Genomic DNA, 15722 nt, shown 5'->3' on the forward strand with positions numbered 1-15722 from the left:
GCCTGCCCAAGTCTCCTCCCAGTAGAGTCGAGCGCACAGTGGTCTGGAGCCTGCTTTTCCCCTCTAGCCCGCGAGATCGCGGGTCCGGATGGGTTTCAGCATCTGACACACTGTGGAGACCAAGCCAGCAGCCACACTGAAGGCGCACACTGGAACACGGTCATACCAATGGCAACAGCAGGAGTGGATGAAGACTGCCAGAAGAAGATACCAGGACCTGGACCAAGAAAGAAGATAAGGTGAGGCCTCACCAAGACTGCTACTTAGACCTGATATAACTTTAACTCTGACTCTTGTTACTGACAGCCCATAACCATATCTGCTGTTCAGTGCAGTGGGGTGCGGGACGCCCTCCCCCTACACACTCAGCCACTGAGAGAGCGAGATCCCTACTACAACATAAATTTTGTTCACATTTATGTTCATTTGGTCATTTATTATGATGTTTTAACAACTCTGATTGATGCCAATTGACCTCAATATCACTCCAGTTCTTCCAAAGTCTTAAGAACTGTGCGAAAGGGACACTATTTATCCACGTAGGATGATGGCAGCTGGTGGAAGGGATAAAAGTTGGCATCAACCTCTTTAAAGTGAGTACATGTTTTTACTACTTCCTATACTGTACCCTCCAAGACTAAGTCCAAATAGTCAATAGACTTTTCATGGTATTTATGCATACATTTTAAATTGAACTCATTTTTGTGTATATGTACAAGGAACTGGTCGATGCTAAGGATATCCCCATGCCAAATGAATATCAAATCGTCGATATATCGATGGTAGAATTTTATATGATCCCTTTCAAATGTAGTATTAAAGATGAAAGACTCCTCCCAATCCCCCATCAGCAAGTTAGCATGCGATGGGGCAAATTTCGTCTCCATCGCTGTTCCTTGCTGTTGGAGAAAAAACTCTTATTCAAACTCCAAAAAATGATGCTGTAAAATAAAAGTAATGCTCTCAATGATAAACATTATTTCTGCCTGTGAATTTAGCGGATATGTGTCTAGAACTTTCCGAACTACTTCTAAACCTTTATTATGAGGAATGGAAGAGTAAAGGGCCTGTACATCAGTGGTTACCCAATGATCTCCCAGGGCCCATTTATATTCTTTCAGAGCTCTAAGAAGACTCGTAGAATCTTTGAGATTAGATTTTTGTACCTTAACATAAGGTTGCAGTTTCAAGTCCACATAGTGTGATAACCTAGCAGTCAAAGAGTCCACCCTGATATTATGGGTCTCCCCGGTGTACAATTTCTGTTTTTATGAACTTTGGGGTTATGGTAAAACAAGGAGATTATTGGGTATTTGACAAATAGATAATCAAATTCCTCTGTATAAATGAGATTACTTCTCCTAGCATTATTAAGCAAAGTGAACAATTCTTCCTGAAAACATTTGTTGGATTATTGGGTAGCCTTTTATAAGTGGAAGTGTCATTCAAAATCTTATATTTGTAGATTTAATATAATTGGGGTTTTATTACCTCCCTCTATTTATGGGATGGATTTTTTAATGATATTATGGTCACTGAGTTTATTATTATATAATTGTTTCCTTTAGTAGTATTATGTTATTTTATATTACATTTATTATTTTGCTCTAGTTTATCATTCTGACACTAATTACCTTGTTATAATAGTATTTGTATGTTCTTCTCCTTCTGTAGGAGGAGATGAGATCAGATGATGTGATCAGGAGTCTTGTTTGCAATTGGCATGAATGAGCTGTAGTATTAAGGGAGATCATGTGATCTCTGATGCAGCTAGCTGGAATTTATGGCTCCTATTGGCTGCCACATGCATGTGACCTGGAGCAGCATTTTAATTTGTCACCTATATCTGTTAAATATGCACCTTAGGGGGACAATCTGGTTCAGCCTTACTAAAGCTGTTTACACAGTGAAACGTGCACATTGGCTTTTCAAGTGGGTCCACTACATGGTCCCATAAAAATGTATATATCATGCTTGTACTAGTTTAGAAGTGATAACACTATAAATATATGATGTGGTAATAATGGTACTTGAGTAGGGATGATGTTAACATTGCAGTAACATTATTCATTGGCAGCACAGCTTAAAGTGATCTGTGAGCTTCATATGAATTGATCAGTCAGAATAAAACTGACATTGTATACAGCAGCAGTATTAGGGTGACGCTGTTCTATGCTCACAAACCAATGTGTATTATATTAAGTGAATAAATTGTGACACATGAGACAGCAAAATGTGTGACTTATAGAAGTGTAATTTACCACACAGATTGATTATTACTATTTTGAGCCTTGCTGAAAGCTGCAGTGAGGCACATGATACCGTTTATTCTGTGATTATTGCATTCCTTTTTAGGAGTGCTCATAAATACTAAGTAACAACAATAATAATAAAATCTACCAGAATAACATATAGATAATTATTACTATCAATTTGTGATTATCTGATCTGCGGTAACAATGCTATCTGATTAGGAATGATGTTAACATTGCAATAACACTATTCATTGGCAGCACAGCCTAAAGTGACTTTATCATGCTTGTACTAGTTCAGAAGGGATAACACTATAAATATATGATGTGGTAATAATGCTGCTTGAGTAGGGATGATGTTAACATTGCAGTAACATTATTCATTGGCAGCACAGCTTAAAGTGATCTGTGAGCTTCATATGAATCGATCAGTCAGAATAAAACTGATATTATACAGCAGTATTAGTGTGTCGCTATTATATGCTCACAAACCAATGTGTATTATATTAAGAAAATAAATTGTGACACATGATACAGCAAAAGATAATAAGTATTGTTATGTGATTGTCTGACCTTTAGAGGATTGAACCAGCAGTTATGCCTTATATTAAAGGAGGACATTATTGCTGAAGTTTTCACAAGCCACTCAAGTAGATGTGATATTACCACCAATATTAGTGAATTCCTTTATTAATTTAGCTCTATGACCAACAAGGAGCATTTATACAGTATGTAGGTTATTAGATCTATTGAATATACATATTACATATAATTTTGCTCTGTTTCAACATAGTACATTGCTTTCATAAAATTGGGATATTGAAATGGTAGACCCTGCTTTTTTATACACTATTTGCTCGCATTTTTCTATCTTTATACACTAATCTATATGTATGTTTATCAATTCAATTAATTAATTTTTTACCTCTATTTTTCACTGTACCATTCCCAGTGAATGGAATTTTTTGTATAATAACTAATAAAAGTAAAGTTTTAATGTATTGATTTTGTGCATGTGAACCCATCTCTAACAACCCCTAGCCTATTTTTGTTTAATAAACTCTACAATTAACATGAAGTATAAGTGAGGTTCTTCATGTTTGGCCAAAGATGTTTACCCATCCACCGTGTCAAAGTAAACCCCATCCAATGGGTCCCTAACATCCCTTGGTATGCAGATGGGATGCCAACGGTCTAAATCCCGACTGTCTAATCCCATCAAGGGTCTGACAGGCATCGAAATCCCGATGCCTGTCATTTTATCTGTGCCGGGAGCCCGACACCCGACATCCCAATCGAAGGTAAGCCGGGCGCAGACAGCTGCAGGGGGGGGTTAGGTTAGGGACTCCTGGGGGAGGCTTAGGGTTAGGCAGCCGCCTGGGAGGGTTAGGGTTAGGCTAGGGGAGGGGGGGTTAGGTACCCCCAGGGGGGAGTTTAGGGTTAGGCACCACCCCGGGAGGCTCAGGTTTAGGCAGTGGGGAAGGGGGGTTATGTTTAGGCACTTAGAGGGGGGTTAGGCACTTGGGGGAAGGTTAGGGTTAGGCACCCCTAAGGGAGGGTTAGGGGGGGTTAGGTTAGTTTGTACTCACCTTAGCTGCTGTTGGGATCTTCACCTCTGCCGGGCTTCTGGTGTTGGGATTTGATCTGCTGGCCATGCAGCCGGCAGTAAATCATACCGATCCCCATCCCTTATACTAACACATTGGGCAAAATGTGCTAAACAGTGGGTTCTAAACCCCAGCATTTTGGTGGTGGTTTGGTGGCGGTTTTGCTATCCGCAGATTTACGAAGGCCAAAACCGTTGTAAAACTGCAGTCAAAACACATTTTAGAATAGAAGAGAACAGGGCTGTCATTTAGAAACCACTGCAAAATCACCAACAAACCCCCAGGGTTTAGAACCCACCACCAAACCATCGGAGTTTAGAACCCACCGCTTAGTAAATTTTGCCCTCTATGTCAATTTATCCAGTATTTACCTATAATAGTGCCCATTCTAATATATAGACAAAATAAGCCACCTTTATGTGTGGAATTAATTTTACCCAAATCCTAAAAACAATTGTCAAGCCATCTGTACCATTTGTAAAGCCACAATAAGTAGAAGTAAGGATGTTAACCATCTAGGAACCTCCTCCCTGTCATGTCATTTTCAGCGAGATTATGCTAAAATGTTAACAAGCCAGCATTAGCTAGCTCTCTGCTCTCTGCTATATCCCAGGACCTGCAATCTCCACAGCCAACACTTTATCATCAATCTCATCATTAATGATCAGAGGTAGTCCCCTATTCAGGATTCCCCATAAGAATCATTGAGCACTAGGCCTGCTGCTGCTGGGTGTGGACCTTCAAAAAACAATTGACTGTGAAACAATCCTTTGCAAGTGGAAGCAAGTATTACAGCTACCACCCAGTTGCACAGCAGATCACTGATGTCACACTCCGGACTCTGAAAATTACCTTTTGATCTCTCCATTGTCTGTCCCAGCTAGCGCTGAGGTCCACTCACTAACTGACGAATAGTGCAAAGGTCCGCACATCACTTCTGGCGGGTACTGAGGTCTGTCTGTGCTGCTCCTGCCCAGTCCGCTTAGTGTTCTGTCACTGAGCATGGAGATGGATCTCCACAGCCCCTTGCTCACAGCATGTGTCCTCAGCATGATGGTACACAAGCTGCACACCAGAGTTCCCACAGTATAGGTGCAGCCATGTTGGACTCAGTCACCTGATGCTCTTCCTCCACTCAGATCGCTGCTCCCACACCAGCTGATTGCAGCATGCAAATCCCTGGGGATCCACCCCTATAAATTCCATTTCCTGACTGGCTCCCTTTGCCAGTACAACATCGCTTCTAATGAAGTTACAGCTCTGTGCTGTGCTCCCACGTACTCTGTATCTGAATGGTTCCAGCCCATGCCATTCCAGTTCCAAGTCTGGTTAATACAAGTCTCTTATTCCATCTAGTACTCCAGTCTGGTTTTTCCACTGATACTTGTTACTACCATCAAACATCGTTTACAGCCAATATCTCTAAACATCAGTCCCATCCAATATATCCAATCATCAGTCCCATTCGATATCTCTAAACATCGGTCCCATCTGATATATCCAAACATCAGTCCCATCCGATATCTTGGGAATACAAAGAAGAAGGTAGCGCTATGTCAGAGTTCTCAGGAGTCCTAGCTTTCAATGCCCCAGCTGCTGCAACAAAAACCAGGTAGTGTCCTGGTAAATATGGAATATGTAACACAAAGAATATAGCAGCACTTGAGGTATTCAGTCAAATAGGAAAAGGTACATTTATTCATAAATTATTAAAATTGTATAGATACAAATAAATAAACACTAAAACACATGTATGCAGGGAAAATTCCCCAATGATAAAAAACACAATAGAAGTTAGAAAAGAAAAATCACAGCATCAGTAAGTGCTTGTGACACTGAGGGATATATGCTGTTCAGAGAGAAGCTTGCATCTGTACAGTTCATTATATTATATGTAGCAATCTGTATCCAAGAGATGTTCCAGAGTAATTGTAGCAGTCTCTAGTATTATTGGTGTGGTCGTGTAGATTAACCCCACACAAATGTCAAAGAAATAATGGGACCAGACCAAATAGATTGTCACAGGTAGGTCACCTTGATCAGTCACACACTAAACCACCAGTGCACAAATAGATCATTTTTCACATCCCGGTAGGGAATATGCCCCTGATAAATACCTGTAGGATCCTTCAGTGTCACAAGCATTTACTAATGCTGTGATTTTTATTTTCTAACTTCTATTGAGTTTTTTATCATTGGGGAATTTTCCCTGCATACATGTGTTTTAGTGTTTATTTATTTGTATCTATACAACTTTAATAATTTATGAATAAATGTACCTTTTCCTATTTGACTGAATACCTCAAGTGCTGCTATATTCTTTGTGTTACACCATCCGATATCTTGAAGCATTGGTCCCATCTGATTTCTCCAAACAACGGTCTCAGGGCCCGATTCAGACCCGCTTGCTGCATGCATTCACATGCAGCCAGCAGCTGCCAAAGTATGCAAATCCCACAATCGCACGGCAAGGCATTAGCATGCCCACTATGTCTTAGCGTGCAGTTGCGGTGTGTATTTAGACGCCCACCAGCCTGTCTTAAGATGCCCACTTTCCCTTAGTGGTACACATCATCCCCAGGAAGTGTATGTAACATCAGGCCCATGTGCAGACCATACCCTACCGCAAGCACTGCGACTGCTTCAGTGTGTAATTCAGTCATGTGATGTATTATGATGCTGCATCTTAATTATGCACGCCTCTGAAATGGTGTTAAGATGCTCAGACATGCCTGCGTTCACACCATCACTCCCCTGTTTCCATTGACCAACCCCTGTCACCACCCACAAATGGCTTGTGCTGTCACTCAATCTAGCGAGGTGTCTATGTACAAGGGGCAATCACTTCACGATCGCATGGACTGGTTCGTGCATATGCATTGCGTCTTATACGCCTGCACATGTTGCAAACATTGGCAGACTACGTGCGAACGCAGCCTAGCGAGCGGGTCTGAATCAGGCCCTCAAACCGATCCTACATATCAACTCAGCATCATTGGTCTCAGGGCCTGATTCAGACCTGCTTGCTAGGATGCATTCGCACGCAGCCAGCCGATGTTTGCAATATGCGCATGCGTACGCATCACAGTGCGCAAAACCAGTGTGAGCGATCGGGAAGTGTAGGCAGCCCAGCTGAATGAGTGACAGGAGAAGCCATTTGTGGGTGGTTGCAGGGGCTGGTCTCTAGAAATGGAGGGTACTTGGCTGAGTTTTACACTTAACTGCTCGCAGTGCTTGTGGTAGGGTATGGTCAACCACAAGTGCAGCTTATGCATCCTATGGTACTTGATGTTACCGATGGTTGCATACACTTCCTGGAGATGACGTACGCAAGTGGGCATCTTAAGACTGGCTGGAGGGTGTCTGAATACACAGAGCAATCGCACGCCAAGACTTAATGGGTGTGCTAATACCTTACCTTGCGATTGCCTGCCCTGCCAAATTTACATATGCACTAGCGAGCAGGTCTGAATCAAGCCCTCAAACCGATCCTACTCATCAATTCAGCATCATAGGTCTCAAACCGACCCTACTCATCAATTCAGCATCATCTGTCCCAATCTATTCTACTTATCTATTCAATATCATCAATTCCAAATCTATTAAACTCATTATCAGTTCCACATCATCGGTCCCAGTCCAGTGTCATCATCTTCAATGCATAATAGAGACTTTCCATTCCTGTCCTCGCCTTCGGGCACATCATCTACTGCAGTTCCTCTACATCCTCACATCAACACATGAGGAAGTCCTGGTTCAAGCCACTCAGATCATTCATGCCTCCCTAGTCTCTTCTTCAGCCATCCATGCCTGTTCTGACCAACCTCAACCCTCAGGCATGACAACTGAAGCCATGACAGCTATGCTAGTATAAGATCTGCATTCAATATCCGCCATTAATGCATCTGGTTTTAGACATTTAATTGAGGTCATGTGTCCATCTCAATTCCATTTTTCCAGAAAAGCAATTCCTCACCTGTACCAGGATGTTTAAAAAAACACCTAATTATACACCGCAACTCCCTGGAGGGAGTCCACCTGGAAATACAAGGTATACCCATGCAGCATGACTACCTATTGAAACATCAGGTACAGATCATCTTTTACTTTGCCTGCGCCCATCACACCACCTCCGCAGTAATAATACTGTGTACCTGTTATATATATATTCGGCAGAAGAACTTGTAATGTGGAGTAAAGCGGGTCGATGGTCCCCCCACTTCGCATGCGAGAGACCCGGCCAGCGTCGGGCGCTCCATCACTATGGGTCTCACACCAAAGCGGGACAGCTGTTGATTGTGATTGACAGCTTGCCCCATTTTTGGAGGCGGGCAGGGGGGGTGGCTGGCCAAACAGAGGCGTTCCCGAAGGAATGCCTGCCGTTTGGGGGGTGGCCCCACTGGCATCACGAGTGATGTCAGTGGGTGAGCTTCCAGCTCTATTAGAGCCGAAAGCTCACTGGGGCTTGCAGGAATGAGACCCTACCACAAAGGTCTCGTCGCAAGCCCCGATGGTCGCGTTGGTCGTGACCATCGCGATCATCACCTGGCCGCTCGCTAAAGCTGTGGGTGGTCACCCACCACGTAGCGAGCGGCCAGGAGGCCATCTTTAAAAAAAAAAACAGGGACGCCCTGATTCAGAGCGAGCGCTCTCAAAGAGCATCTGGCTCTGAATCAGGCCCTGAGTTCAGACGCTGACAGCTTGAGTCAGGCAATTCCCTTAATTACAAGAAAAGAAATTGCAGATGCACTATACGATCATTACAGTTTAAATGTATTTTGTAATTAAACATAATTTCAGAGGTAGTTAGCATATCAGTGGCCAATGATACGGGCCTGTCAACCAGCATCCAGGTCACATCGTCGAGCAAGTCCCTAACACTCTGGGGTTCACATCTGGGGCACGGGGCACCCCAAAAGACAGCCCAGCCAAAGACCTCCCCAGGGCATCACACGAAAAAAAGAGTGACAGTGAAGTGTTACAAAAGTATCAGGTGTGTGAAGGTAGCTAATAAGTGTTGGAAATAATAATAAAGGTAAAAAATATATGTGGAAAAAATACATGAATATACAACAACAATAAAAAGTTATATAAAAAGTGACTATGTGTATTAAGTGGTGATGGCCTGAAGAGGCCCAGCCAGAACAGCTCAGGGGGCCCCATGCCCAAATGCTCACCCCAAATAAACTGACACTATATAAATATAAATAGGACTTACATTGGGTTATGCCTGTTACCTGGTGCAGTCAAATGCTAGGTCCCTGCTTAAAAACATATATAGGGAGGTGGGGGAAGGGTGCCAATCTCAGACTTCAGATGTGTGTATAAATACACATAATATAGAATATGGGGGGAGGGTTCTAAACTGCACACCCTAATAGTAATGAAAGGTGCTATCATGCTGAGATATTAAAGTAATATCACAAGAAAATAAATTGCAGATGCACTATGTGATCATTACAGTTTAAATTTAAATGTATTTTGAAATTAAACATCATTTCAGAGGTAGTTAGCAAATCAGTGGCCAATGATACAGGCCTGTCCACCAGCATCCAGGTCACCTCGTCGAGCAGGTCCCTAACACTCTGCAGTTCACATCTGTTTTATGCAAGGTGCTGAAACTATTCAAAGTAATAACCTATGAAGTGAGTTCAGACACTGACAGCTTGAGTCGGGTGATTCCCTTAATTAGACTACTGGAAAAGTAGCTTAAGAAACTGAAGGAGGAGATGAAACTAAGTGATTCCATTAAGTATGTTGGACTTGTAGATCAAGTTCTTTATTCACTTCGCCAGGATTATTGGATTGTCACCATCTTGAAATTGGATCACTACATTTTGGTGACTATGCATGATCCTAGGTTTAAGTCATACACCATGTCTTTCTTTCCAACTGACACAGATCTTAAAAGATGCAAAGAGCTCCTTGTGAGCAATTTCTCATCTCAACAGAAATATGAGCGGTCCAAAAGGCACGGTCTTTAGGATGGAAAATATTGATCTCCTCTAAATTCCGATGATGGGAATATACCACTCTCAGAGAAGAAGAATACAGTATACTGTTATTCCACACTATGCATTAGCACTGCAACAGAAGGCAAGGATTCCTTTCCAACTCACCTAGCAACTGTGAGATACATTCACTGAAAGGTATCTTTAATATTCACCCCAATTCATTCACAGGTTCACAAGATAGGTACTTTGTACATCAGTATGTATCCCCTTTGGGAACAAGCTCACCTGGGTACAGGTCTAGGTGTTCCTCAAAAGGTGTATTTAAACACCCGATTGCACAGTTCCCAAAATTGTGTCCTTATATAAATATTGTAAAGGCAACTTCAAAAGATAGGGTTATCTTCCATAAAAATACTTTTTATCCCGCAATAAAAACCAATCCAATATGTGTACAAAAATAAAAGCACAATCCCCAGGTGGAATCCTCAAAGCAAAGTAATCTCACAATGCAAACATTTGCTTCTAACCCGGGAAAGCAGAAAAATTAGAGTTCACCAGTTGGAAAGATGGGTGAGTCCACAATGACAGAGTGTCCCACTTTATCACTAACACATTTATGACCATTAGGGTACTTCCTCAGGGTGCACAGGGATCTTCTAGAGGTTAACATATATATATATACCCCCTCATCCATCATTAAACAAACAAAGGGAGGTGCTGATTCAAGGTGAGCCATAAAACATGGATAATCCGCATAAAACATATTACAACTATATTACTATATATCCACTATTGAATATATCCTGCATATAAATATCTAAAAGCTTAAAACACATATCATATTGTCAGGGCAATAACAAATCAAATATGCAATATCAGTATAAAATCAAAGCAAAATCAATATAACCATAATTATAGTCCAGTCCACTATTTCATGCTGCTATCACTTGCATGCCATCCCCCGGGTAGCTGTTGGTGCCAAAAACTTCATAGCGCATAAGTCCCAACTACATGGAATCCTAAGCACTTCCGGTCCACAATGTATTGCAGACATGTCTGGTACGTCCACGCGCTTGGAACACAAGCCAGGTGTTGTTTAAGTGATGACTTCTGGATTTTGGAGCATTCTAGTAGATACACACGGTACTTGGTATTACACGTGACAAAATCTTCAAATGTTTCTCCCATTTCTCCCATTTGTGTGGACTTAAAGTGTGTGATCTTAGTCTTTTTTTGTATGTTCTACACATGCTACAGGTCCCACATCGATAAAAACCTTTTGATGTAATGTTGCCACTTGAGGAGGTGGTATCTATAGCACTTTTAACCACAATATCCTTGATGTTATGTGACTTTCGATACACAAAACTTGGACATACATCTATATGTTTCTGCAGAAGAGGATCATTAGTTAATATACTAAAATGCTTAGTTATACTTTCTAATTGTTTGTAATGACTATTAAATTGGGTGATAAACGGAACCCCAAGTCTGTTGGTTTTTTTGTTTGTAGGCAATCTCTAATAATAATAATGGTAAACAATCTATTCATCTCTATACCCTTATTTCTAGCCAGCTCTACTGTTTTAGTATAATAACCTTTTGTCAAATACTGGTTCTTAAGCCCTTCCGCTTGTTCTTCATATATTTCAATATCAGTGCAGTTGTGTTTTATCTGCTGGAATTGACTATTTGGTATGCTTTTTAACCAGTTAAAATGGTGATTGCTGTCAAACTCGATAAACGAGTTGCAGTCGGTAGGTTTTACAAAACTCCTAGTCTTGCATATATTTTTAAATCTAAAAAATCTACCCTATCTGCACTGCTATTAAAGGTTAATGCAATATTCGACATATTATTGTTAAGGTGCTGACATAATAAATCCAAGGGTGCCTGGTCTCCATTCTAGATAAAAAGTACATCATCAATGTACCACCACCATGTCACCAGGCTAGCTCCAAACTGGTGACCACTATAGACAGAGTGTGCCTCCCATCAAGGTTGGCATAGCTCGAAGCCAGCCTAGTGCCCATGGTGGTGCCTGTAAACTGGAGAAAAATGTATAATTAAAACAGAAGAAATTATTTTGCAATATCATTGCAATCCCTTCTAGAATAAGTTATGTTATACAGATACATTCATTTTAATATAAAAAGAATCTCACCGTATCTAATGCTAATTGGTGATCAATTATCGTATACAAGGATGTGATATTTGCCGTCACTATCCTATATCCTGTTTTCCATTTTACTTTTGAAAGCTCTTTAATAACCAAAATGGTATCCTTAAGGTAAGATGGGATCTCCTGTACAAAGGATTGTAATTGGTGATCTAAATAATGTGATAAATTTGATAATACCGAGTTTGTTCTGGCCACTATTGGGTGGCCTGGTGGTTTATCCTCACTTTTGTGTATTTTAGGTAATATATATATTATAAATTTTTGATTTTGAAGCAAATTTATGAAAGAGGAGGGGAGAGCATGGCTGAACAATATGACCCATATTTTGCCCACAAAATCAACTTGGTGGTTCAGAATATTTTTTTAATTAAAAAGACATGCAGGAGATGCTGTCTGTGACCATAAACATTTTGGGACAGTTTTGGCATTCAGCAACTGCATGTCAAAGATTGCAGCAGCAGTGGCAGTTCAACTTCCAACATGGCTCATCAGGAAACAAATGTTTTTATTTTTCAAGAGGCCTGAATGAGTTGGAGTATGTATGCAGTTGAAGGCAGGTAAATAGTAATATTAATTGCATTTTTCTATTCTGAAGCAAGTGTATGAGGGAGGAGGGGAGGCATTTACAAAAAATCTTTTACTCATTTACATCAGTCCTTGCCCCAAAAGAAGCCTTATGTGTTATGCCTGCTGCTGCTGGGAGTGGATTTCCATCCCAGAATGAGACCAGGAAGACTACTAGTAGTACTTTAAAAAAAAATTGACTGTTAAACAATCCTTTGCAAGGGGGAGCAAGTATGACAGCAGTCACCCAGTTGCATAGTGGATCACATAACATCTATGCTGGTATTAGATGTGTGTCCAATATCTGCCAATAATGCAGTGGCTTTAGACAGTTAATTGAGGTCCTGTGTGCCTGCTACCAAATCCAATCAAGATTTCACTTCTCTAGAAAAACACTTAACCACAGATATGTGGACAAGCTGAACAGAGCAAATGCAAGATTTAAGATATAAGGTTTAACTCATACATTGTGTTCTTCTTTCCAATGGACACAGATCTGAAGAGATGCAAAGAGCTTTTGGTAAGCAAATTGTCAGCTCAAGTGGCACGTAATGCAGTGATGGTTTCTCCTTCAGTTTCTCCAGCAAGTGCATCTGCCGGGAAAAAACTAAACTTTCCCAAAAGACCCACTGGTGATGCAGACGAGTCAACACAGATGAGTCAACACAACAAAACACAAAAACTTTTTGGATGGATGTGCTGCAGATGACTTAACAGACAGAAGATTCCTAGATGTTTAAGGTTACCTACCTCTACTTACTCTGGCTTTACAAAGGGTACAGATGACTTGACAATTGTTGTCCGGATTTTGGCAGAAATAATTCCACACATAAGTGGATTTTTTTGTCTTGTGCCCAGGCATGACAATGGTTTTTTCCATATCATGGGCAATAACTTTCTTCCACCGGTGCCTGATTTACACAAACCACATCCTCATCAACAACATCCTTATTAGCGTCAGCTACACAAATATCCTGCTCATCCTGGTGCACTTCCACAGAAGCATCCTCGATTTCTATGTCAGCATGTTCACTTGTGCTTGCATCATCATAAGAGGCAGAACCACCAGTCATAAATAAAGGCTAAGGCCTTAGCCTTTCCTTGCCACTTCATGTGATGAAAGACATATATTGTCAATTTTATGTCTTTCTGCAGCTAACTTTGGCCCTCATTCAGAGCCACTCGCTAGCGGCAGTACGCTCGTTCCGAGCGATGTTCGCACATCTGCGCATGCGTACGGTTTTTAGTACGCATGCGCGAACCAGTCAGTGCGGCCGAAAATCGTTGGTACGCAATATAGCGAATGCCTGCTATTTTGAGTGACAGAATGAGACGTATGTGGGTGGTAACAGGGGAAGGTGCTTGAAAACGGGGAGTGGAGATCCGAACGCAGGCGTGCTTAAAGGTCAAAACGGGCATTTTAAGGGAGTGCATAATTAATACAGCAGCGTCATTGACCACGTCACTTGGTTTTTTTTAACTCAGAACTGCTCGCAAAATAGCGGTTGAAAACACCAACCACAAGAATAGCGAGCAGTTCATACGCTGTACGATGTACTCGATTAATCTAATAAATAGCGGACATGACGTATGGTGCGTGCGGCCAGGGGGCGTTTTTATCAAAAAAACGAGCGTATGTTTTGCTCGCTCGTTCAGACTTAGAGGTGGGAACAGACTGCAATTTGCGAACGGATCATTTGAATAGCCACCCCTTGTTTTTGAACGAACGACCACAAATAGCGAACGGCTCTGAATCAGGCCCTTTGCCTTTGATTTATTATTATTTACCACTGTAAGAGATTGGTTCTTGATTTTAGATGCCCTGACTTATAGAAACATAGAATTTGACGGCAGATAAGAACCACTTGGCCCATCTAGTCTGCCCCATTTTTAAACATATTGTTACCTCAACCCTTATTGATCCTTACTACTTCTGAATGATAGCCTTATGTCTATCCCATGCATGTTTAAATTGATCTACTGTCTTAACCTCTACCACCTCTGATGGGCACTATTCCACTTGTCCACTACCCTTTCTGTGAAGTCATTTTTCCTCAAATTTCCCCTGAACCTACCACACTCCAGTTTCAGAACATGTCCTCTTGTTCTAATACTTCTCTTTCTTTGAAGAATGTCTCCTTCCTTTACTTTATTAAAAACCTTTATATATTTGAATGTTTCTATCATGTCCCTGCTTTCCCTTCTCTGCTCCATACTATACATATTAAGATCTTTTAGTCTTTCCTGGTACTGTCACGGCCAGGGTTTCTCAGCATGGTGGTCGGTGGGTATTACCTGTGACGTCACTATGGCGGGGGGTGTCTGGCAGTGGCGCTGGTGTTTGGAGAGGGGCTTTGGCTGTGCGTGGTTCTCTGCGGGCACATTGTCATTCAGGGCTGATAAGGCCTGGCGGTGTCTCCGTTCCATTTGGCATGGGCGCCGCCATCTTGCCTTCTGACCATGTGATTCAACTGTCCAATCCTGGTGAGTCATGTGTTCCCTCCAGCCAGTCATAGCGCGGCACGGGGTATTTAGGAAGGTCCAGAGCCTTCCTTCATTGCCAGTGCAATGTGTATCTCAGCCTAGCTGAGAGGGAGCTCTCTGTGCTCACCTCTTGTTACCTGTGTAGACACTACCTGCCAGCCTGCTTGTCAACTCCTAAAACCTGCTGGACTACCCTGCATCCTCCACTACCTTTTCCTCTGCCTGAGTGCCTGAGCCTGCTGACACCCTGCACCCTGCCTCCATTTCACTCCCAGCTGGACTCATTACCTCTGCCTGTATTTATTTCACTCCCAGCTGGACTCATCACCACTGCCTGTATTTATTTCAGCTCACTAACCTGCATACCAGACTGTTCTTATCTGCCACTTTCTGGACATTCTCCCATTATCCTCACTACAGTAATCAAGTGCACTTTAGTGCTAAACCTGGACTTTTTGCTTTTGCCATTCCCATGTCTTCTAAGCCACTCATTAAAAATTTGACCTTTTTATTTAATCTGCTTCTGTGTTTGCTCCTGTCACCAGCCCGGGCCCACAACTCAACCAGAATGTTACAGGTACGTTTTGTGGTGTAGACCTTGCACCATTTTAGTTGCCCATCTTTGTACAGTGTATGTATTACTATCCTTCCAGAGATATGGCCTCCTGAACTGAACACA

Source organism: Taudactylus pleione, unplaced genomic scaffold (genome assembly GCF_031769625.1).
Source record: "Taudactylus pleione unplaced genomic scaffold, aTauple2 ptg000080l, whole genome shotgun sequence".
Lineage (NCBI taxonomy): Eukaryota > Metazoa > Chordata > Amphibia > Anura > Myobatrachidae > Taudactylus > Taudactylus pleione.